Source organism: Carettochelys insculpta, chromosome 1 (genome assembly GCF_033958435.1).
Source record: "Carettochelys insculpta isolate YL-2023 chromosome 1, ASM3395843v1, whole genome shotgun sequence".
Taxonomy (NCBI): Eukaryota; Metazoa; Chordata; order Testudines; family Carettochelyidae; genus Carettochelys; species Carettochelys insculpta.
The window spans coordinates 194,020,895-194,047,439 of NC_134137.1; positions in this window are offsets into that span (position 1 = coordinate 194,020,895).

Genomic DNA, 26,545 nt, shown 5'->3' on the forward strand with positions numbered 1-26,545 from the left:
GCTTTATTTTCTATAAAGTCATATTAATTGGCATTCATTATTACCCTCCTTTAATTCTTTTTTAATTGAAGCCCATCTCAGCCCTCCATTATCTTGCCTGGGATAGATGTCAGATAGACAGCCTATAATTACTTGCATCATCCTGTTTACTGTTTGTAAATATTGGTACAACAGGTGCTTTTGGAACTTCCCCAGTGTTCCAAGCCTTACTGAAAATTACCATTAGTAGTCCACTGAAATCTTTAGCAATCTTTTCAAAAATTCTTTGATGCAAGTTGTTCACACAGGCTGATTGTAAAATATCTGACTTGAGTATCTGCTGTTTCACATCCACCTTACATACTGGCGGAACGGAAATAGTATTATAATATAGTCCTTTTTTTCTGAAAGAAAGAACAGGAACCTTTTTCTGAACACTTCTACATAATTTTCTACCACTTTTCTCTAGTAATGGCTAATAATATTGCCAGAATTCTTTTTTTCTTGGAGAATACTTATTGTACTTACCTCTTCTAGCTAAATATTTTTTCTTGTTTCTCTTTGCTTTTCTGCTACATTTTCTGCAATTCCTAACATCTGATTTATATTCATTACAAACAACTTCCTTATTCCGCCATTTTTGTTTTGTATGGCCATCTTTTCTTCTCCTCTAAATGAAGTTGATTTTTAAACAATAAGGCTAGGGCGACACTGCAGCCCTACCTCAAAGTAAGTTACACAATTTGTATCCCGAAATAGAAACAATAGTGTAGCCTTAGCCTATGACTGTCTTCCTCAGATGTGGGATTGTTGCTTTTTGGCCTTCTGATAAAGTGTTCTCAAAAACATTTCCAACTCTCACTGACGTTTTTCTGATTATTATTTTTTTATTCTTACTTCCAGGTGATTTGTCTCATAACTGCATTAAGCTTTGTGAACCTGGAACTTTTAACATAGCAAGTATACATATCACTGGTATGGACTTTATTCAGTTGTACTTATGTTAACAATACTTTTAGTTCTGTGATCAGTTCCCCTCTCTCTGTCATGACAAGTTCTAAAGTAGACTTCTCCTGGTTTGGATGCAACACTTTTTGAGTTAGAAAATTTTCTTCTGTAATATTGAGAGTTTCCAATGATGTTTTAGTACTAGCAGCATGAGGCCCCCTCTACCATATGTCACTCGCCAGTGATCAAACAGCTTTTTACCTGTCATTCATTATAGATAGATAAGGAAGGAGCCAGTCTTCCTGTTCCCTAGTGTGATATGGTGCCCTGTATCAGACTAGACTATTACTACATCTTGTCCTTCCTCTATTAGGACACTGATCCACAAGCATTCAAGATTATTTTCTGTCAAGTTATCAATGACTTAGAAACAAGTAAATGTGATTTTTATATAAAGTGCCAATCGTCCCTTCCCTTTTACCCCCTTGATCCTTCCTAGTTAGGTTATAACCAGTGGTTTTAACATTCTGATTATGGAAATCATCACACAAGTTTTCCATTATACCTACTGATGAAATTTAAGTTCGTAAATGATCAGCTCCGCTTATTTGTTCCATGACTCTGTGCATTGGCATACAGGTAATTAAAGAATTTCATCTCTCTATGTCCTTTGGCTTCTTGATGAATTTTGTTCAACTCAATATTTTACAGAGTACGCATATTTCCCCTCTTTTTATCACTGCCACTTATTTTTTCATTTTACATCCTCCTGACTATTCTAGTGAGCCTGTTCCTGAGAAATTAGTCACCTTTATACCGAGGTAGAAGACATCCAAACTATATGACCCTCTCTCTCTCTGTCTCTGAAAGTGTTCCATAATACCAAAACCCTACATCCAACACCACTTTACCTACCCAGTGTTTCACGTCCAGAGTCTTTTGTCTTCCTTTGCTCTTGGGACAGAAAGACTCTCTGGAGAAGGTGACTCAAACATTGTTCAGCATGCTTCTGAGTTCCCTGAAATCATCTACTATGAAATATCCTGTGATGTAGTGTCATTAGTGCCCAGCTGATCCACCACTGGTGAATCCTATTATACTGACTTCAATAGCTTACTCAGTCTTAGCATGCAGCTTGCCATCCTGTTGTCCACCTGTCCCTTTCAGAACAGTCTTTTGAAATTTCTGAGTACTGACTCTCATAAAAGGATCATTTGTCTTCCATGATTAGTTGGAAGAAATATGAAGCTGCCACAGAGAACTGCTTTGGGTGGTGGTTTCTAATTTGCTCATTCCATGGTATCACGTCTCTGTGTGTATCAATTGATAAACATTTTGTTAAGCATATCCCAGTGGTTAACTTGCAATTCTACAATATATTGAAGGAAATGTATGCCTTTAGGATGCATGCCTTTAGGATGCACCCAGGTCACATTTACAGTTTCTGTCTCAAACCATAAAGGCAAGAGACTTACTTTTTTAAAAATAAAAGGTGAGGTTCTAACCTAGTAACATGAATTCAGGAGCAGGTACTTTTCAAAAAAAAAAGTTCAAAGAAACTTGAAATTAAAGGGCTAGAGTTGGCAACAGTGAGTTAAATGATAGGATAATTTATGGATATATAGATATCAGGAAATGAATTCTCGATATATTTAATCCATCATTCTATCACATTATTATTCAATAATTTCCTCTTTGCAATGGCTTCATAAACTTCTCTGTGCAGAAGTCCATGCTTGTATTCAAAGTATCATTTTATCTAACCCAGGAGAACTCCACATCAGCTCTCTCTGCTGAATTCTAAAAATTTTGAGCAACAATGGCCTTGTTGTGATTCGAAGAGTATAAGCTTTTAAGCTTTTGGGAAAAAAGGGCAAACTTTTTTTTTTTAAAGAAACTGTATTTTATGTTGTTTTAGACATATTTGCTCACCATGTTCTTGTTGTTCAGATGAGTACTGTCTTCGCAAAATCAATTCCCCTACATTGTTCTCAAATTCCATTCTTTAATAATAATAATAATAATTAATAATAGGCTTATGTTCATTATCCCTGCTCACTTTATTAGGAAACAGCAGATTTACCATTTGTCCGTCTTCCTCTTGGCATTTAATATTACTTTTAATTTTTTCCTAAAAGATTTGAGCACATTCTTCCCTTCAGCTGATTTTTTTTTTTTTTTTTGTATTCAGTCATTCCTAAATATCTCTTTCAGAAGTTTTGCTTGTGTTTGAACAGTTCTTTCACAACAGGGACTAATCAAAACTCAGAGTCATCCCATAAGAAATAGCACCAGTAGAATTGTGTCAAATTACCCAGAAACAATTTGGATAGCTGGCAAACAGGGCTGCCTGCTGCTTTCTGAGCAGTGTAGGTAATTTGCCACTCAGCTCTCTCTATTTGCTTCAATAAATTGTAGGGTACTTAGCACCCTACTAATCTCTTATCCATCTGCCTATATTTCTCTGTACTATCAGTGTCTGACAGTAGCTCTGCCTCATCATATCTGTGTGCATCTTTCACTCAGAGCTGTCTGGAAAACCTTGACAAAGATTGTTATTTTGAGATCTGGGATTTACAATTTACCAACTTATCTAACAAAGCATCTGCATAGTCTCACAAAAAATTAGATGATAATGAATAAAACATAGTGAATCAAAACATAGTGAATCACATGCATCTAAATATAGTTCAATAACAAATGAAAATCAATCAATCATAAGCTCTCACAATGTGGCTGCAAGAGCCTCATAAACAAGGCATTACACATATGTCACCCAAGCCTATGTAGTCCAAAGAGTGTTCAATGCTCTCCTAAAACTGGAATTGCCCTCAATTTAAACAGTATTGAAGTGTATGGTGTTGGGCACTGGGTGGGAGGAGAATATAATACAAAACAGAATTGTGAAAAAACTTTTAAAATAGTTTATTATAAATAATGTTGTATTTTTGAATGAGAGAGATGAGTTGGTCCTTTATGCTAATTATAAGGGAAGGAAGAAAACCATCACAGGTCACTCCTAAGATCATTTCAGATTGTGAGGTTCTACTCTAGTCACCCAATCCTGAGCCAGCATTTCACAGTTTATATTCCCCACGTAGAGCATCCTATTGTCCTGGCACAACCAAACCCGACTTTGCTTTCAGTTACAATAAGAGGAAGCCGCATACCAAATTTGGTGGGCCTAACTCTTATCATTTAGGAGGTACTCTCAAACAAACAGACTCACAGATGAATGGATGGATGGACTGACAGACTCACAAACCCTCTAAAATGTATAGTAGAGTTATATGTAAGTAGAAAATTATTTGTCCTGATAATTTTCATGTAGGGTATTCATGTAGGGTAACTATTCATGTAGGGTATTCATTGTTTATTACTTATGCTGAGTGGCTAGCCAACTGAATCATATGGTTTCATTTCTGCTTCTGGACTGGATGAATGCAATATTTTACAGGGAATAATGTATCACTTCTAGGAATTTTAGGACTTTTAAACAATTTTTTCTAAAATTCTTGAAACATTATGGATTCACAGATAAATTTCATGATTACCCAGTGTTTGTGCAAGTATTCATGAAAAAATAATAGGACCCCATCACTCAAAATTAAATGAGCTTGATGGGATTTTTTTTTAAATATACACAAAGTGAGAAAGGAAAGTGGGAGAGTGTTTTATTTATTTTTCTAATTTGACCACATTGTTTTCTAGGGTTCTAGCTCAGCTTCTGTTTTTCCCCACCAGTTTATAATTCTTATTTCTCTTGGGGCTAAAATAATCATGAGAGCTGCTTGACATTCATTAGTGGGCAAACTTGCACTGTTTGAAGCTGGCACTAAAACTTTTTCAGTAGTGGTGAGTCTAGTAAAGTGGAATCCAGTATAAGGCATGCTAATTTTTCTATTTCCTTTTGAAAAAGTAGATAAATAAAATACAATCAGGCTGTGTCTACACTTGCCCCCTTCTTTGAAGAAGGCATGGTAATCAGGGTGGTGGGAGATTACTAATGAAGTGCTGCGACAAACTTCGAAGTGCCAGCATGCCGTGTAGTCGCGGGCACTTTGACGTGCCCATGGTACTTCGAAGTGCCTTTACTCCCCAACGTTTGACACTTCAAAGTTGCTGCAGAGGTGAATTTGCCTAATGATGTTCTGTATATGCATCACAGCACTTCATTAGTAGTCTCCCATCACCCTGATTACCACGCCCCCTTTAAAGAAGGGGGCAAGTGTAGACATAGCCTCAGTGTACTAAACAGGTAGGAGTAAAAGGAATATAGCAAATGCAGAAATAGGCACAGTAGGTAGAAAGTAAGGTAGAAACACATGAAAAAATGTATTGTATCTGAAATGAAAATCATGTGATTTACACATAAGAAGTGGTGCACCTAGAAAGCTAATTCAGGCTCAGAAGTGGTAAGACAAGGAAATTCCATGTTGTAAAAGAAGGGAGGTGGGGAGAAAAACTGTTTTATTATTAGAAATGTTACTTCAGGGAAACTATGCTGAGTTGTACCACCTTACGATCTTATCCAGTGATAGTATCACTATTTTACATATAGTTGAGGCACAGAGCACTTATGTATCACTGGCCTAAGTGTACTTGAATGAGCCGATGGGAAATTCCGAAGTTCAGTCAGATGACCTGTCCTCCCCAGGGACAATTATTTTTGTGATAATTCATCCACTAATAGAAATTTCTCATCATGATTTTTAACCCAGTGTGCAATTTTGTGGATTCCAATGTGTGCTTTGGCCCTTATAAAATATATATGTAATAAACTAGGAGATGCTCGAACAATATCCCAAAAAGTTAAAACTAGAATCCTGTATATTTTGCAAATGTGAAATTAAATGAAAAAGTATCCCTCAGTTCTGGCTGCTGTCCTGGGATATAGTACATGTGGCATTTACTGTAAAATGAAATAAAAAGAGATTAGCCAAATGTAGAAGTATTTTTAAATGGAAATTTGTCTAAAACATTTACAACAATTAACCAGGAAGAAAGTTGATTGCAACAATTATTTTTCCCTCTTTTTATTATAGAACAGAAGATACATGTTAGGCCAGAAGATATGAGTTAGGCAGTTAGGTAACTAAAGGAAAAGGAGGCTCCAGTAGCATGACAGTTTCTTTCTTTCTTTCTTTCTTTCTTTCTTTCTTTCTTTATTATACAGCAAAGGAAAGTTGAATGGAAATTAACAGGGAGTCTAAATAAGAGTCTGTGAAGGAAACACAGATTGATAACGTATTTAAAACTGAAAGCAAAACTTGCATTGCAAAAAATGTGTATTAAAACTGGGAAACAATGAATCATGAAACCATCCTTTCTCACATGAAAAGACGCTGGGCTGACATACAGGAGAGCTGAGTTCAGCTCTCAGTTTTGACAGCAACTTCTTGAGTGATGTTGGGCAAGTCACTTAATTTCTCTGGGACTCAGTTTTCCATCAGTAAAAAGGGGGAATAATAATTATACATTCTTTCACATTTATCTGTCTTGTCTGATTTGGCTGTAAGTTCTTATGTACATAGATGGGTTTCTTTAATTTAATCACAACAAAGAAGTATTAGGAATCAAAATCATGACATTTTACAAATGTTAGAATGATTGTAAATTGTCTTTCTCATGTAAATCTGGCATAGTTCGTGCCCATGTCCTCTCATAGAGAATTCACATAGGTGCACAGGTGGTTGTGAGACAAGTGAGTATGCAGGAACGTACATTTGCAAACTATGGCGATGAGTTTCTGTTCCTGACCCAGAATAGTAACTATCAGCATTCAGATTCTCTGAAAAAATAGGATGGGGAACAGAAATGCTGGAATAATTTCTATAGGGCCAATTCTGAGAGCCATTGACCCAAACTGTAAATCTGCATGTGGTGGAAACCACATTAAGACAAGGGGTGTGGGAGCGCTCCCAGCACTTCGAGTTCCAGTTTCTATGGAAGGAAGCATGAATGTCTGGTGGTTTACATTAAATTAAGTTGTACCACCTTAGGATCTTATCCAGTGATAGTATCTCTATTTTACATATAGTTGAGGCACAAAACACTTATGTATCACTGGCCTAAGTGTACCTGAATGAGCCAATGGGAAAACAGAAATTTGGGTAAATTAAATGGAAGTGAGAACGAAGGAAGCCATAGGACAAATGAGTCCCTAGAATTAACAACAAGGGGATTGGGCCTATAAGGGCCATCTGCAATTTTAACACTTGTAAGTATGTAGATTCAGTAGCTGGTAACCCGAGTAAGCTACAAAAAATCCAGTGGCTGCTATGCTCACCCACATGTTGGTGGTGGGGAATTTGCATTGTAGTGTGAGGTTATCTGTGAGTTGGGGAAAAATTCAGTCCTCTGTCCACATTGCATAATGTCCAATGTCTTGTATTTTGTACAAACAAGGATGAAGGAGAGTCTGTGGCGTAACTTTCCAAAAGCTGTAAGGATTCTTTCTCTCAACTTCAAAGGCCAGCCAAATTAGTGGACATATAAAATTATATGTATGCTGATTTACACGGATGCTTTGCAATACTGGCACATGAATGTCTATTTTAGCCCTACACAAATCGTCATACAATTGTACCTAAAAACTGATTGAACAAACAGATGTTTGGAGGGACACATTGTAACATATTAGTCCCGACAGGTAGTGGGATGTTTTTGCATCTGTAAAGTGCATGTGCAAACGTTTGCATTGGATACTTTGTGTATTCAGGTATATCAAGTACAGGCTGCAATAAAAAATGTTGTCTTACTATATAACAAGAAAAAAAAACGTTTTTGATCCTTAACTATTGAAAGTGAGGGGAATTTTGGCTAATCAATTGTCAGCTTATTCAAAAACTGGTAATTCTTTTTAAACTTTATCATAGAATCACAGAATACTAGGACTGGAAGGGACCTCAAGAGGCCATTGAGTCCAGCCCCCTGCCTCAATGGCAGAACCAAGTATTGTCCAAACCATCCCTGATAGACATCTGTCTAATCTGTTCTTAAATATCTCCAGCGGTGGAGATTCCACAACCTCCCTTGGCAATTTATTCCACTGTTTGACCACCCTGACAGTTAGGAACTTTTTACCTAATGTCCAACCTAAACCTCCCTTGCTGCAGTTTAAGTCCATTGCCTCTTGGTCTATCCTCAGAGGCCAAGAAGAACAAGTTTTCTCCTTCCTCCTTATGAATCCCTTTTAGATACCTGAAAACCGCCATCATGTCTCCCCTCAGTCTTCTCTTTTCCAAACTAAACAAGCCCAATTATTTCAACCTTTCTTCATAGGTCACATTCTCTAGACCTTTAATCATTCTTGTTGCTCTTTTCTGGACCCTCTCTAATTTCTCCACATCTTTCTTGAACTGCGGTGCCCAGAATTGGACACAATACTCCAGCTGAGGCCTAACCAGCACAGAGTAGAGCGGAAGAATGACTTCTCATGTCTTGTTCACAACAAACCTGTTAATGCATCCCAGAATCATGTTTGCTTTTTTTGCAACAGCATCACACTGTTGACTCATGTTTAGCTTGTGGTCCATTATAATCCCTAGATCCCTTTCCGCTGTAGTCATTCCAAGACAGTCTCTCCCCATTCTGTATGTGTAAAACTGATTGTTCCTTCCCAAGTGGAGCACTTTGCATTTGTCCTTATTAAACTTCATCCTGTTTACCTCAGACCATTTCTCCAATTTATTCAGATAATTTTGAATTATGTCCCTATCTTCCAAAGCAGTTGCAACCCCTCCCAACTTGGTATGATCTGCAAACATAATAAGCTTACTTTCTATGCCAATATCTAAATTGTTGACAAAGATATTGAAGAAGACCGGTCCTAAAACAGACCCCTGCGGAACCCCACTTGTTATACTTTTCCAGAAATATTGAGAACCATTAAGAACTACTCTCTGAGTGTGGTTATCCAGCCAGTTATGCACCCACCTTATAGTAGCCTCATCTAAATTCTATTTGCCTAGTTTTTTGGTAAGAATATCATGTAAGACCGTATCAAATGCTTTTCTAAAGTCTAGGTATACCACATTTACCGCTTCTCACCTATCCACAATGCTCATTATCCTGTCAAAGAAAGCTATCAGATTGGTTTGACATGATGGCCATATCTACACTAGCCAAAAACTTCGAAATGGCCATTTTGAAGTTTACTAATGAAGAGCTGAAATACATATTCAGCGCCACATTAGCATGCGGGCGGCCGCAGCACTTTGAAATTGACGTGGCTTGCCGCCATGTGGCTCGTCCAGACGGGGCTCCTTTTCTAAAGGACCCTGGCTACTTTTGAAAAGGAGCCCCATCTGGATGAGCTGTGCGGCAGCAAGCCATGTCAATTTCGAAGTGCCGTGGCCACCCACATGCTAATGAGGTGCTGAATATGTATTTCAGCACTTCATTAGTAAACTTCGAAATGGCCATTTGCATGGCCATTTTGAAGTTTTTAGCTAGTGTAGACGTAGCCAATGTGTTCTTTACAAATCCATGCTGGCTGTTCCCTATCATCTTATCACCATCCAAGTGCTTGCAGATGATTTCTTTAATTACCTGCTCCATTATCTTTCCTGGCACAGAAGTTAAGCTGAGTGGCCTGTAGTTTCCTGGGTTATTCTTATTCACTTTTTTATAGATGGGAATAAAATGGGATTATATTTGCCCTTTTCCAGTCTTCTGGAATCTCTCCTGTCTCCCATGATTTTCCAAAGATGATAGATAAAGGCTCTGCTATCTCCTCTATCAGCTCCTTAGGTATTCTAGATGCATTCGTCAGGCCCTGGTGACTTGCAAACATCTAATTTTCCTAAGTGATTTTTAACTTGTTCTTTTTTAATTTCGACTTCTAATCCTACCCCTTTCCCGCTAGCATTCACTGTGTTGGGCATTCCTTCATCAGACTTCTCAGTGAAGACTGAAACAAAGAAGTCATTAAGCATCTCTGCCATTTCCAAGTTCCCTGTTACTGTTTCTCCCTCCTCACTGAGCAATGGCCCTACCCTGTCCCTGGTCTTCCTCTTGTTTCTAAAATATTTATAAAAAGCCTTCTTGTTTCCCTTTATGCCTATAGCTAGTTTGAGCTCATTTTGTGCCTTAGCCTTTCTAATCTTACTCCTGCATGCTCGTGTTGTTTGCCTATATTCATCCTTTGTAATTTGTCCTTGTTTCCATTTTTTAGATGATTCCTCTTTTATTTTGAGATCATGCAAGATCTCCTGGTTAAGCCAAGGCGGTCTTTTGCCATATTTTCTATTTTTCCTAAGCAGCAGGATAGCTTGCTTTTGGGCCCTTAATAATGTCCCTTTGAAAAACTGCCAACTCTCCTCAGCTGTTTTTCCCCTCAGTTTTGCTTCCCATGGGACCTTACCTACCAGCTGAGTTTACCTAAATCTGCCCTTCTGAAATCCATTATCTCTATTTTGCTGTTTTCCCTTCTTCCCTTCCTTAGAATTGTGACCTCTAGGATTTCATGATCACTTCCACCCAAGCTGCCTTCCGCTTTCAAGTTCTCTACCAATTCCTTCCTATTTGTTAAAATCAAATCTAGAACAGCTTCCCCCCGGTAGCTTTTTCAGCCTTTTGGAATAAAAAATTGTCTCCAGTGCAATCCAAGAACTTACCAGGTAGTCTGTGCCCTGCTGTATTAGTTTCCCAACATATATCTGGATAGTTGAAGTCCCCCATCACCACCAAATCTGGGGCCCTGCATCACTTAGTTAGTTGTTTAAAAAAAGCCTCATCCACCTATGAATTTATATATTTATGAATCTACAGTTTAGTTTCTTGTAGGCTAAAACGAGAACAAATATGCTAGATTGACCACAAAGCCAAGAACAAATATGCTTTATCCTCATTTTTAAATGAGATGCTCTTTCCATTTTATTGTTTTTATATACATAATATACATAATAGACACCAAGGCATAAAGCTGAAGGTTGTCACAGGATAATTATCTCTCTGATAGAAACTTTTCCTCCATATTCCATTTCCTACAATACTTCTGCCTCTGCACAGCAGATGTGAGAGCAGGAGACCATTACCCCATGATGGTATTCTGTTTCATGAAACTGGAAATTCTGTAGGAAACCAAGAAAATGATTGACAAGAAATTTACTGTGCAGTAAGATCTCCAATTTCCATGTTTCTGGCCACTTCTTCAAGGATTCTCTAGAGTACTGTGAACCTCTTTTAAATAAATATTGACATGCTAATTTGAAAAGTAATAAAGTCTCTTACCTTCCTACAGTATGCAGCAATAAAAATAAAGTATGTGTTTTTCACTATTACTTTAATGGCTGAAACTAAAGCTAAAAACAGTAGATACTTAGATTTTACAAGCATTTTAAATTATATTACTCAGCAATTATTGTCATCTTGGAGTCCAGGCTTGCAATTATCTAGTGCTTTAAATAATCTAAAATCAATATACAGACACTTTAAATCTTAGAATATCATGCATTTAATCTGGACCCTACAAATTTCTTGCTGTTGACTCCATTATTATTTGTCTGTTAAATGCAGCTATTCAGGTGATATTTACGGATGGCCACGTAATTTTAATAGCATATATATGTATATATGGATATTATTATTGCAAAAATTCTTTCATATAACATATGTATTATTCTGTGAACATAAATATCAGGCTTAAACTCCAATTTAATCTTTTACTGACTCGTGTAAGGTAGAAAAGGTGTGTGGTTATGTGCATTTTTAAACCAATTCTGGGTTTGAAACCTTTTGTAGAGAGGAAACGAAGACACCTTTGTGGTTTGGCTTGTCTACAAATGTGACATCTAAGGGAAGGTCTACACTAGACCTGAAAGTCAATTTCAGATAAGCAATTCTAGCTTCGGCAATTGTGTATCTTGAATTGACATATCAGAAACTGACTTATCTGGCTGTCTTCAGTAAGGCAGGTTGATGGGAGCATTTCTGCCATTGACCTCCCTTACTCCTCGCCATCACTGTTGCTCTCACAAATAATACAGCTGTTGACTGCTGACCCTAGACAGATCGCTAGTGCATGTCTTTACCAGACACACAAAATTGGACTCTGAAAGATTGACCCTGATCCTGACTTATTCAAGAAATCTGTCTAACCATGAACACGTGCATTTTGGAACAGACTGTGGTGACTTTCTTTCCAGGTTTTTCACTTTGTATTAAACAATTGAAAAGTGAGAGAGTGAAATGCTCCAGAGACAAACACCTATAGGATCTTTACCAAGCATTCTTGAAACTACAATACCCGCCCGAGGAAGTAAGGAAACAGATCAACAGAGCCAGACATGTACCCAGAAGACTCCTACCACAGGACAAGCCCAAGAAAGAAAACAACAGAACACCACTGGCCATCACCTACAGTCCTCAGCTAAAACCCCTCCAGAGCATCATCAGTGATTTTCAACCCATCCCAGACAATGATCCCCCATTTTCACAGGCCTTGGGAGGCAGGCCAGTCCTTGCCCACAGACAGTCTGCCAACCTGAAGCAAATTCTCACCAGGAACTATACACCACACCACAGCAACTCTAACTCAGGAACCCACCCATGCAACAAATCTCGGTGCCATCTCTGCCCACATATCTACACCAGCAACACCATCACAGGACCTAACCAAGTCAGTCACACCATCACAGATTCATTCAGCTGCACATCTACCAATGTAATATATGCCATTATGTGCCAGCAGTGCCCCTCTGCTATATACCTTGGACAAACTGGACAGTCCCTAAGGAAAAGAATAAATGCGCACAGGTCGGATATCAGAATTGGCAGTGTACAAAAGCCTGTAGGAGAGCACTTCAATCTCCCAGGACACACAGTAACAGATTTAAAAGTAGCTATCCTACAGCAAAAAAAATTTAAACCAGACTCCAGAGAGAACTGCTGAGCTGCATTTCATCTGCAAATTTGACACCCTGAGCTCAGGATTAAACAAAGACTGAATGGCTAGCTATATACAAAAGCAGTTTCTCCTCTGTTGGTGTTCACACCTCCAGATTGACTGCTGGTAGTAGGCCTCACCCTCCCTGACTGAGTTAACCTCATTATCTCCAGCCTTGCTCTGGCCTGCCTATTTATACTTGCCTCTGTAAATTTCCACTACCTGCATCTGACAAAGTGGGTCTTTGCCCATGAAAGCTTATGCTCACACATTTCTGTTAGTTTATAAGGTGCCACAGGACCCCTCATTGCTTTTGCAGATCCAGACTAACACGGCTACCCCTCTGATACTTGGACCTGAGCGTCTCAGAGGACTGCTTCGAAGAACTGAAAGAGATATCTCTGCTGAGCATCGAGAGCAAGACCGATATTTCAAAGAAGGAAGTAGAAAGAGCAGTGAAATGACTAAAGAACAACAAGAGCCCTAGAAATGATAAGACCATGGGAGAGATCATCAAATACGGCAGAGAAAGTATGATTCAGGAAATACACTGACTATGTGATATAGCATGGAAAGGAGGGAAGACACCTAAGAAATTCCAGCACTACAGAAAAGTTGCCCTGACAAGTCATCTAGGCCAGGTGCTGCTAATGATACTGATGGAGAGACTGAAATCACAGATAGAAGAACATCTAGATCAAGAGCAAGTGGGATTCAGGAAAGATAAAAGTACTATACAGTAGATATTGGCACTAAGATTGATAGCGGAGGAAGCTATCAAGGATGAGAGAACAAGAACATCTACAATTTCTTCATCAATTTTCAGATGGCATTTGACAATATAGATCAGAAAGTGACTTAGGCAGTGTTGCAGTTGTACAGAGTGGATAGCAGACTAATATGGTTGTTGAAGGTCATCAATGACTATGCAGAGGCAGTGGTGAAAACTTGCAGAGAATTGAGAAGTTGGTTTAGAATAAGTAGAAGTACGAGACAAGGAAATCCGATATCGCCAGGTATCTTCATCATGCACCTAGAGAGAGTGATGGACAAGATCAAGAAAGAGGTGGAAGGTATATCTGTGCACCAGATGAGAATCAACAACTTGAGGTTTGCAGGTGATATAGTTATCATTCAAGAAGATGAAGAGAAGCTACCAAGAATGGTGCCAGTGCTAAACGAGGAGGGGAAGTGGTACAGACTGATTATGAACATGGATAAAACAAAAACAATGGTATCTGCAGATAAGGAAATAGGAACGAAGTTTGGTGTTGATGGGATCAAACTAGAGAATGTAGAGAAGTTCACATACCTGCAAAGCAACATAACAAATGATCTAGACTGTATGAAGGAAATATCAACTAGAATAGTGAAAGCAAGAGCGAGCTTGAAGGTGACAGACAAGATCTGGAAAAGCAAAGCAATTAGTTTAGAAACAAACACATTTTGAAAATGTGTGTACTAAGCAGCATGTTATACACATGGGAGACGGGTGATAATGAAAGATTCAAAGAGAAGGGTATTGGAATTCGAGAGGAGTTGTTATAGAAAGATCCTGAGAATAGGATGGATGCAGAAGGTCACCGCCAAGGTTTTATATAGGAAGATACAGCTGAAAGAGAACCTACTGGGGAATGTTATACAATGGAAGTTACAGCTATGTGTGCATATCTGCAAAATGAATGACAAATGAAAAATCAAGACCCTGGTATCTGGGGTAATAGACAGTTTGAATAGGAGAGGCAGACCCCACAGAGAATGGGCAGGTGATATAGTAGATTGATGCGGAGCTAATCAACAGAAACTGAGCCACTCCTCACTACACAGGGAAAGACTGAAGGAAATAGTGAGGGAGGCATTGGACACAAATGGGTGCTGAGCTCCAGAATTCTATATGCCATCAGTAATCTGTCTTTTCATACTGCTTTTTGCTTTGATTTCTGCCAGCTGAAATGGGGTTTGGGGCAGGCCCTTAATCTGGTTTAGTGATCCATTGTCATATGTACATTATATTGCTCCTCTAAGATTGGAAGGTGGAATAATTGGCTCAAAAGACAGACCTCCATTCACTACATTAAACCCTCTCTTTCACAGCCTAGTGTATGTTAAGTGTAGTCTCTCAATAGTCTCTCAGTCTGGCACCCTTGGGATCTGACCGGTGCCAGATGAGAAAATGTGCCAGATGACAGGAAATGAGTATAGTCTAGCAGCATTACCAACACTTCAACGGCTTCCTGGGCTCCTCAAAGCCTGCCAGTACCTAGTGCCTCTCCTTGGCTATGGCTACACTAGTGAGTATTGTCAACAAACTGGAGCTTTGTCAACAAAACTTGCCACACGTCCACACACAAAATGCATTTGGTCAAACTCAGCACTTCTGCCGACAGCATACTGCCTCTCTGTGATGTGGAATGATGCCTTTGTTCACAGTTTATTTTGACAAAAAAGCCCTGTAGATGCTTGGGTGGCCCTCTGTTGACGGACAGAGCTTCTGGTTCACTGGGCAGCCCTGTTTGCTGAGCTTCTGGTTGGCTGTTCTGTTCAGAAAGGGTCAGGGCATCTGGCTGCTCTCTGTGAATAGAGCAGATCACTCTTTCAATCTGGTTTTGTGGATGGCTGCAATCTGTCAACAGACCTTTTGTTAGAAGATATCTTCTGATAGAAACATCTATCAACAGATTGATCTAGTGTAGCTCTAGCCCTTGTGTTTGCAGCACTAAAACTCCTTTGGTACATCAGTAGTATTCCCTGCAGGCAGAAGAAAGAAGTGCAATAGCTTTTTCTCAGAAGAATGTGATAGGACCTATAGGGTCAACAAAAGCTTATACATTTCACAAAGAGGGAACAGTTATTTCCCCAGACAGTCATTAAAGATCAAAGAGCTGGAGTGCTCAGCCATGCTGTTTACAATATGGCTACCAGGAGGAAGAAGTGGTTATCCATCTACCAGGTGGCCACTTGGTTGATCGTCCTTTAATCCCGCTACTGTAAATCAGCAAGTAGCAGAAACTATCACAAATAAGCACTTCATGTTTCAGTAAAAGGCAATGCTATGCCTATAGAGTCAATAGATCATACTACTGCAGGACAGTAAGAATTACACAACAGCCTCATCTCAACTTTCTTGCTGGTATATACAAGTTTTAAAAGAATAAAATTATCAAAGATAAAAAGATATCTATTTCTAAATCCAGTAACGCTTCTGTAGTAAGAAAATGCTTTCTGAAGTATCCTCACACTATGGATACAAGTGGTGCATAAGTATTCATGTTTGGTTCATTTGGAATATAAAATCCTGTTTTATGCTTGTGAAGAACAGAGAGGCTCAACTATTCATACAATGTGATCACTGAAAAATAAAGTGTTTAATTTTAGTGATAACTTGAAACTTTCCTTCCAACAGTCAGCTAAAACCTGCTGTTTGAGTTCTAAAACCTCACACAATGAGGGCACATCAATATTCAATTCACAGAGCTCCTGCACATTCAACTTTTTCATTATATTGCATTTTTCTTCTGAGGTACAACACAGTCCATTTCACTTCTGCATCCCTCTAAGTAGAGCATACAGAACCTAGCCTTGGTGTGGGTTTATGGGCAGCATGTTGAAAGCAATTAATATTAGAATTCAAGCTACATCATAATAGCAGGTGATTAAACTATTTAACAACTGTTCAGTGGTCTGAATAGCTAGGTATAGACTACAGGTCCAATAGATATACATACCAGTGGAATTCAGCATGCCTATAAACTGAATAAAATAAAATGGATAATTTAGATATTATTCACCACTGAAAATGTGGTGTTGATTTAGAATATAAACACAATGTATTTAAAAAGAATCGAATGCTATACAGTAGACAATTATTTAAATTTTACTTATCTGAGCCACTAATTACCTGAAGGGCATTCATGGCCCCTAGGTCAAATCTCAGTTATAAAATACTCCAATCTGCCGGCATCCATCTTTGACCCCTTCTAATTGAGGTTCTGCAATTCTTTTTCTCAGTCCTCCTCCTTCCTCTTAAGCAGATCCATAAGGCATATATTCAGAGATGACTAAAAATCAGAATTTGTCCTGTGGGAAATTCTGATACTCAGAGGCTTTTTTGGGGGCTTTTTTTTTTGGTTTTTTGTTTTGTTGTGTTTTTTTTTTTTTTTTTTTTGTTTTTGCAACCAGGATGTCAGGGGGCGACCCTGAGATTGCTCAGTAGGAACAACTGCTAAGAGTACTGTATCTTACTGGTTACCTCGAAGCCAAAAATACAGTTCTATGTGAACAACCCAGCCTTGAGCTTTTATCCAGACAGCTAAATCAGATAGAATTTGAATTACTGAAAATCTTGTTCTTTGTAGAAAACGTTTTGTCAATCCCAAAAGTTCAGACACATTAGCCCCCAGGCTAATGAATATCTCAGCTCTTACGCAGATGCACACCTACAGCCAACTCTTATTAACTAACCAATATTTATTAAAAAGAAGAAGACAGCGTATGATTAAAATTATACATGCAGAATTAATAGAGTTCTTGGGGTAGTTTCATGGTAGAGATAGCAAGCTTTAGAGTTGCAGAGTCCTTTTCCGTAATCACTTCTTTAGATTATATTCCAATGTTCAATGTCAGGGAGATCCAGAATGGAACCAGAGACCTCAGTCAGGTAATTGAAGTTTCTCCTGATGAAGCATAAGGAGATCTGAGATGAAAGAATCAAAGCCCAAGAATTTTCCTAGATCCCTTGCAGGCTATTGTCAGCTTCTTAACAGCAGGTGTTCTTTTGTTGCAAAATAATATCTTTGAGGTAACCTCCTATGTCCTATGCATCCTGCTAGTTAGCTACATTGATTAACACAAGGTGATTACCCATCTTCAGCCATTCATAACTAGTTTACTTCAAACTTCAAAGGTAAATAGGAGAAGTGATATCACTACATTCATAGTTCATCTGAGGGAAAGACATGCAGCCATCATTGAGCACAGGTCTTGATCTCTAATCACTGAGCTTTTAGGATGTGGCAGATCCACACCTACCATGCAGTGACTTACCAACAGCTGTCAACTTACAAGATGAACTCACAGAGAACTCCAATCCTGCAACCTAATTTGTGAAATGGTGAGGGTCCTGACTGATTTCCGGGTCCTAGCCAAATCGATCACAGGAAAAGGAAGTTGTCCATGTTGCTAGGTTCTCCCCGCGTTGGACTGCTTTCCCCACAGTAGCAGCTCTTACTGCCTGTCTCTGATCTCCTGGTAACCTGAGCTTGTCTGGCTCCTGACACCCCACTCTCCTTTTGTCCTCTGACCTGTCTCAAACTCTAAACTACCCAAGTCCCAGCAACATCCTAGCATATAAAAGAAACAGACACTTCCCTGTCTGTGATAAAAGAATTACTTTCACACAAAACCCAGGTCCTGAGTGTGCACAGATGTATCTACTAAATCAGAAGTAGCATAAAGTAGTCAGATGACTATCTTGGTGGCCCTGAGATCTTGAGCTATCTGGTATCTACATGGACACCAAAGCTGTGTCTACACGTGCACGCTACTTCGAAGTAGCGGCACTAACTTCGAAATAGCGCCCGTCGTGGCTACACGCGTCGGGAGCTATTTCGAAGTTAACTTCAATGTTAGGCGGCGAGACGTCGAAGTTGCTAACCTCATGAGGGGATCGGAATAGCGCCCTACTTCGACGTTCAACGTCGAAGTAGGGACCGTGTAGACGATCCGTGTCCCGCAACGTCGAAATTGCCAGGTCCTCCATGGCGGCCATCAGCTGGGGGGTTGAGAGATGCTCTCTCTCCAGCCCCTGCGGGGCTCTATGGTCACCGTGGGCAGCAGCCCTTAGCCCAGGGCTTCTGGCTGCTGCTCCGGCAGCTGGGGATCCATGCTGCAGGCACAGGGTCTGCAACCAGTTGTAGGCTCTGTGTATCTTGTGTTGTTTAGTGCAACTGTGTCTGGGAGGGGCCCTTTAAGGGAGCGGCTTGCTGTTGAGTCCGCCCTGTGATCCTGTCTGCAGCTGTGCCTGGCACCCTTATTTCGATGAGTGCTACTTTGGCGTGTAGACGTACCCTCACAGCGCCTATTTCGATGTGGTGCCACGCAACGTCGAAGTTGAACATCGACGTTGCCAGCCCTGGAGGATGTGTAGACGTTACTCATCGAAATAGCCTATTTCGATGTTGCTACATCGAAATAAGCTATTTTGATGTTGGCTTCACGTGTAGACGTAGCCCAAGGTAGCTGAGAACTGTCTTGGGGACTCCAACCTGACTCTGCAAAAGCAGATGATGATGTCAAGTAAAGAAGTTGAGAATTTAGTCTTTTTAGATGTGCTGGTTACCAAAATGAATCCAAATTTAAAACACATATGAACTAATCCTGTTTTGAAGTGAAGGTTTTCAAAATCTCCAGTTGGACTAGATCCAACTAGAAAAGACACACTAGCTTCTCAGACTTTCGTTAAATCATGCTGAATTTAGCTAAATTCAGGAGTTCTCTTTGGGCCTTAGTCATGCGTGGAAAGGACAAATTATTGACTGTCTCTGTAGGCTACCATTGACTTAAGTGGGGTTGAATAATTTTCCCCGAAGGAATTAGTCTTACCTTCTGTGTGCTATAGGAGCCTAATGGTGTCACAGCTACCCAGTGGTATATTCTGTCCTTGCAGCCCTTGATATGCTCTGCAGGATCTCAAGGACGAGATGGAAAGTTTCCATTGGTACTGTGTAATATGGCCTTACTAGGCTATGTAACAGGTTTTGACAGCTGCAAGGAGGTTGTCATAATTTAAATCAGTGGAAAAGGGTTCTCTAACATACGGTAGGATCTGCACCAGCATCTAAAGCAGGTAGATCAGGACAATCCTCTTTTCCTTCCTATCCCCATGAGGTGTAGTACAGAATATAACCGAGTGAACAGGCATTAAATCATATGCGCAGAAGTTTATTCCCTCTTTGAGTACCCTCTACACTGAAAAAAGAAGAGAGCCACTGAGATAGATGCACACCTTGCAACCATCCAATCTCTGAACATCCTCTAATCCTGCCAAGTATCTCCTTGACCATCACAAGCTAAGGTTTGTTGTGTGTCCAGGACCAGTAACACAAGCCCTTACAATCAGTGCTTTTCCCCATCCATCCATCCAACTGAATACCACATTTCCATTTTATGCAACATATAAATTTAAGCATCATATAAGCAACAGATGAAAAAGAGAAGTATCTTAGATTCTTAGATCCAAAGATTCTTACAGAAAGTACCTCATGTTATAGGAGTGCCAGGGCTTTCCTGTGATGTTTTTCTGAGAATGCTCTCATAAATGATGAGAAGTCAATGGGGAGTACTATAGAAAGCTATCAAGTTTTTTTTTTTTTAATACGAGCTGCTTAATGTCATTTTCTCTTGTTATTTCTAGTTTTTGAACGTCCTTTTATATTCTGTGGGTAATGGGTTTTGGAACCTGCTGCCATACAATTTAAGAGATAACTACTTTTTGTTCACCCATACAGAGATAGTCCTTCCTCCCACGCTGCCTTCACAGTTGTATTCAGTTGGCAGTTGGCCAAGAATATATATTTTTCATTTTCCTGCTGCAGCAGTTTCAACTGAATAGTTAGCTATCCATTGTGTATGGGCAGTATCTAAGAGACCCTCATCTGAACCTAGCATTGATGGGCCATCAGTCTGGGTCGGTGGCACAGAACAGCAGAAAAGGTGAATGATCCAGTATAATTTCACTTTTCATGATGACTCTGAGGGTAGCGCATACCTGTTCAGAGTTCAGGTCACAACACTTACCATCTGTTAATTTGATGTTATTAAGACATGGATTTCTCAAGAAAACAGATGGGTACTAACTTTGACAGGTGTTCACAGTGAGTATTTGCAACTTTAAATGCTGAACAGGTACAGATATATGTCTGTGGTGGCATAAAGGGAATTGGTACTTGAAAAGATGTGTGGACAGAGAATAATGTTAAGTTGTGAGCAGTTTGCAGAACATTCAATTATACATCATCTATGCACCTTTGACACTGGGCAGTTCAGTAACTGATTGACACAGGAAAGATTTAAAGTGACAGTTTCTTTCCAACTACTGTATTTTATAGGTTGTCAATATTATGCATACCAAGCACCTAACATAAATATACTGCAATGGATGAAAGTGGAGAAAAAGGGGAAATAGTCATGGTTCAATGACTCTTTTAAATTGTTTCAGTGTAGGTCAGCATAACTCTGCTACTTTAGCATGAGAATATAGGTTTACTTCTTGTGCAATTTTACTCATGGTTTGTAAAAATGGTGCACTTTTTCAGATAGCATTTGTGAAATTCTTTATATATCTGCAAGGAAATGATTAATAACTACTATTTTGAAAAGGGTTTGTGGATGACTAAAATGTACATACCTGATGTCCAATGTGCTCTGATTTAAAATGACTGAGTATAGTCTATGATTCTAGATGTTTGGAGATGTTTAGATGAAAATTGCAAAGTCAATAAAATTTCGGCATGATTTTCTGTTGAATGATATGCATCTAAAATACAAGTTAAAACTCCAATAGAATCAGACTAATTCACACACAAAATATGTCATCACTTCCCATCAAAGATTCAAGAAGGCAGTGCTGTAGTGAAATCTTTATTGCTACAACCTTATTGCTTTACAGAATTTCAGTGCATTTACTAGTATTCAGTGAAGTCTCATCAATAATCGAAATTAATACACACGGAGTAAATGAACAACACACAGTCTGTCATGCAGGGACCTTACTTGTTCATTCACTTACTAATTTGCAAATTTTATGTCACTATATACAAACTCAAGAATGTAGTGCAAGATTACCACCTGGATTGCTCCCATTTGTGGGCTACAGACCCTGAGGCTCACAACATGGGTGAGAGAACAGTTTCTGCAGACATCTTCTGTTCCTTCCATGCTGATAGGTGGGGAGACGGTGGATGAGGAAAACGATTGAACACAGCATTGAATGAAGCTGTAACTCCTATATATTATGGACACCACTGCAAACCTGGGGGTTCTGTGGCAACTCCCAGCAACCCAAGCTCCAGCACCAAAGCCATAAGACCAACAGCCTCCAGACTCTTGAGCTATAAGGTCTGGTGAAGGCTGTGATCTTGCAAGTCAGAGTACAACCCCCCAGGGCAGGGCCACAAGGAGGAGGTGAAGGATAAGGCTCCAACCACATGGGACACCATCTTGCTTCTTCAGTGGCTCCTGCCTAGCAGCAGAGACATCCAGCAGGAGGGTGGCTTCCTCCACAGCTGGAGTTTCACCATGCAGTCTTGGTACAAGGGTTTCTGCTCTGCCACAGCAGGACCACAGCCTTCCCCCAACCTTGCATCTATAGGAATTGGGGGTCAGCAGCTCTTTTCAACTCTTCTGTCACTTTCTAGAACACTCACTCACCATCCAGGAGTGTGGGAGTGTCCCCATGGAGGAACTGTTCTGCACCTGGGGGCTCCTTCACCCTTCTTGTGGGCCCATGCTCCCCAATACTGGACTTCAGCCTCTCCTGCACTTCCGTCCTAGGTATCTTTTGCCCTTTGGCCACACAGAGAGAGACCCCTGTAACCTCATTGTCATTGCTGGGAACCCCTACGCTCTCACTGTCTGTGCTGCCACTGCCCTCTGTCGGCACTTACTCAATAATGAGTAGGACATCTTCTTGTCACCCTTCTATTTGTGAATCAGTTGATGGCTGATGGATCCAATTATGGACCCGCAGGTCTTATCACAGAAGGGACGGGTGTTGGTAGCTTTTGGAGGCGTGTGGGGCAATTTTTGCCACTCTTTTCTCTTTCTCCACCTCTCCTCATTTGAAAATTTGTGGGACATCTGAAATTGTGCCTCCCCGTCGCGTATTGCAGCTCTTCACTGGGGATGGTGCTGGGCAAGGTTTTCCCAATGCTGAACTTTTGCATGTATGCCTTCAGTACATCCTTACATTGCTTCTTCTGGCCCCCACTGCTCCTCTGTCTTTCCTTCAACTCAGGAAACTGAATCTGTTTTGGGAGGCACTGATCAGACATCCGTACCACATGACCAGACCAATGAAGTTGGCGAATGATAATGGCTTCAATTCTGATCACGTTCGACTCTTCCAGGAGGCTAGTGTTCATATGCCTATCCTCCCAAAAGATATTTAGGATTCTCCTGAAGTAGCATTGATGATATTGTTCAAGTGCCTTCAAATGGCATTTGTATGTTCTTCTGTATTAAAGCTGTGAAATATAAATGAAAGCACATTAGCTGTAGAGTAACATATAAAAATTCTTCAGAAATCCAATTTGTAATGTTATATATTAGCAGTTAAAACAATTAATGGTGGTTTGTTGTGGTATAAAGATTTCATTGCCAAGAGTTTTAGATATCTACCCTTTCTCATGGGAGGCAAATGCATTGAGGAATTTTGTAGCACATTCTTCATGGAATACACATTCATATATATGTTAGAATATTTTTTATTATGACTATTTGTTGCATCCCTCTGCTTGAAAATACATGATTCATTCAAACGTGCACAGCTGCAAGGGAGAGAAATTACAAGCAAATATTATCCTTCTCATTGGAAAGACAGGCATCTGCATTACTCCTAAGGTATAACTTTCCTGCTTCTGGCTCTGCAGCATCAGAGACTGATGATGGTGACCACTCATTGCTGAGCATGATCATCTTCCAAGGGAGATATGTCTCCTTAGGTGGCTGATAAGGCATATTCTTGAACCACAAGTTCTATTACTGTAAAGACAGATATTTCCAGATACAGCAGGAGGTTGTTAACCATGACTGGAAGCCAGTCCCACCTGCTTCCCATGCCTCTTACCCACCTCAGCCTGTTGACGGAGATATTCAAAATGCAGGGGACTATCACATAGTACTTTTCTCCATTTTGAGTGCTCATGGGTAAGTGTCTCCCAGGTGTCAATGTCCTGTAAGAATTTCCAATCCTTGGGTTTACATATTATGTAGAAGAACATTTGGTATTTGTAGGAAATACATGTTTCTGTAGCAAGTTTATATTTTTGTTTTAATGGCAGTTATTTGAAGCTTCTTACTGGGTTGGGTTAGAAAAAAGGAGGAAGTTGGATTGATGGGAAGTTGCAAGTAAGGAGGGTTAAATTTCTGTCTGTGTGAATGTGTGAGAGAGATTATTAAGTTTCATGTTGTAAAGTAACTATTTTCCAAGTGAGTTGTTTTCTTGCTAGGCTACCTAAACAGTATAGTATACTATTGGAGTTGGAGAAGAATCACAAAAAATCTATTTCCCTCTAGTCAACTGAGCAATAGGATTACGTTCACAGGAGTAAATATCTTTAAATTATTGAGCAATGCATTTGATGTCACCTATTACGAACAAGAAAGATTTAGTGCAAGGAGCAGGAATGCACTTTCCGTAGGTCAAATAATATCTCTGACAGCAGAATCAAAGCAAAGTCTGTTTCAAGGGTGGAAAGCATCATGCTAATGCAAGTTTCATTGAAATGAATGAGCAATTATTTATCTTATTCCATCAGCAGTAGAGCTAGGTACTTAATTTGAAGGATGCTGAGCCATGTTATTTGGTATAAGTCAGCATAGTTCTACTTACATGCCTGGTACTGTGCTGATTTACAATAGTTGAGGATCTGACTCTCAGCGCTGGAAAGGACCTTTTCTATGTGCATTATTATAATTTTACTTGACTAATAGAGACATTTAAAACAAGTACCAGGTAAATCTTAAATCTGCCCCAGTTGCAGAGGGTGAGAGAGAGAACAGTTGCTTTTTCACCCAGTAATTTGTCAATAGATTTACACAGATCATTCAGGTTTGTGATAGATTGTTATTTAACTATTATACCAATAAACACTGCAGAGTTTGACTTAGGTGGCTACAAAAGTATGACTCAGGTGCACTCTGTCCAGGCTAACTGCTAGCCTACAGGAATAAAATCTTCCCCTCTGCTTTTATACCACATAAACATGTCCTAATGGATGCCTATCTAGTCAGGAATTGCAGAAGGGAAAAGGCTGACTTACCAGAGGCAGTGCTGCCCTTGGGACATGGGATTGCATCATGCAGTTCTAAGGCCTGTAGGACAGGCCAGGAAGACTACTATAATTTGGATGGGCCTCCAGGGCTACGTCTACACGTGCAGCCAACATCGAAATAGTCTATTTCGATGAATAACGTCTACACGTCCTCCAGGGCCGGCAACGTCGATGTTCAACTTCGACGTTGCTCAGCCCAACATCGAAATAGGCGCAGCAAGGGAACGTCTACACGTCAAAGTAGCACACATCGAAATAGGGATGCCAGGCACAGCTGCAGACAGGGTCACAGGGCGGACTCAACAGCCAGCCGCTCCCTTAAAGGGCCCCTCCCAGACACAGTTGCACTAAACAACACAAGATACACAGAGCTGACAACTGGTTGCAGACCCTGTGCCTGCAGCATAGATCCCCAGCTGCCGCAGAAGCCCTGGGCTAAGGGCTGCTGCCCACGGTGACCATAGAGCCCCGCAGGGGCTGGAGAGAGAGCATCTCTCAACCCCCCCAGCTGATGGCCGCCATGGAGGACCCAGCAATTTCGACGTTGCGGGACGCGGATCGTCTACACTGTCCCTACTTCGACGTTGAACGTCGAAGTAGGGTGCTATTCCTATCTCCTCATGAGGTTAGCGACTTCGACGTCTCGCCGCCTAACATCGAAGTTAACTTCGAAATAGCGCCCGACGCGTGTAGACGCGACGGGCGCTATTTCGAAGTTGGTGCCGCTACTTCGAAGTAGCGTGCACGTGTAGACGCAGCTCAGAGCAGTCAAAGTTTGGTTTGGGATCTTCCTAACCCCTAGCACAGTTGGGACTGTGAGGGCACAAGACGTGGCATAAAGGTTCCGCAATCCCTGCTTTTGTGGACTGTCCAGGTTTCACCTTTGGTCTTTAATTTTCCAGTAAATTCTTCACTTTCATGGAGGTTTTTCCAGCTGGAAAACATAAGAGTAGGGAAAAGGTTATTGTTGTATGTGGAGCTGTTGAAAATGTGCAAACCGTAAGCATCATTGTATTTTTAAGTTTCAGGATTGTAGGACTGTGGTTACACTAGCCTCCTCATTTTGGAGGGGGCATGATAATGAGGCACTTCGGCAGAGGATAATGAGGTGCTTCCATGAATATGCAGCATATCATTAGCATAATAGCAGTTGCATGTGCTTCAAAAGTGCCGCTTTCGAAACACACGCCACCCGTGTAGCCGGGGCCTTTCGAAACAACACCCTGATTTTGAAACCTCCTTCTTCCCAAAACCAAATGGGAAGAAGGGGCTTTTGAAATCAGGGGGTCATTTTGAAAGTTCCCAGGCTACACAGGCAGCATGAATTTTGAAAGTGGCACTTTGGAAGCGTGCGCAAGCACCATTGTGGTAATGAGGTGCTGTGTATTCATGGCAATGTCTCATTAGCATCTGCCAAAGTGCCTCTTTACCATAGCCCCTCTGCAAGGAGGAGCTAGTTTGTCCATGGCTTAGGTGTGGCAGAGGTGGAGTCTTGTTAATTCAAGGTAGTAGCAGCTAGAGTTTATTTGAGATCACTCCCAAGAATGGGTTATGATATGCAAACAAAGAATCTACTTACAATAATTAGCTCTTATTTATTTTCATTAATTCTTTTTCTTGGTATTCTTGTTCTGATCAAACTAGGCACTGTAGTTAATTAAGGGACTCATTTGCACCC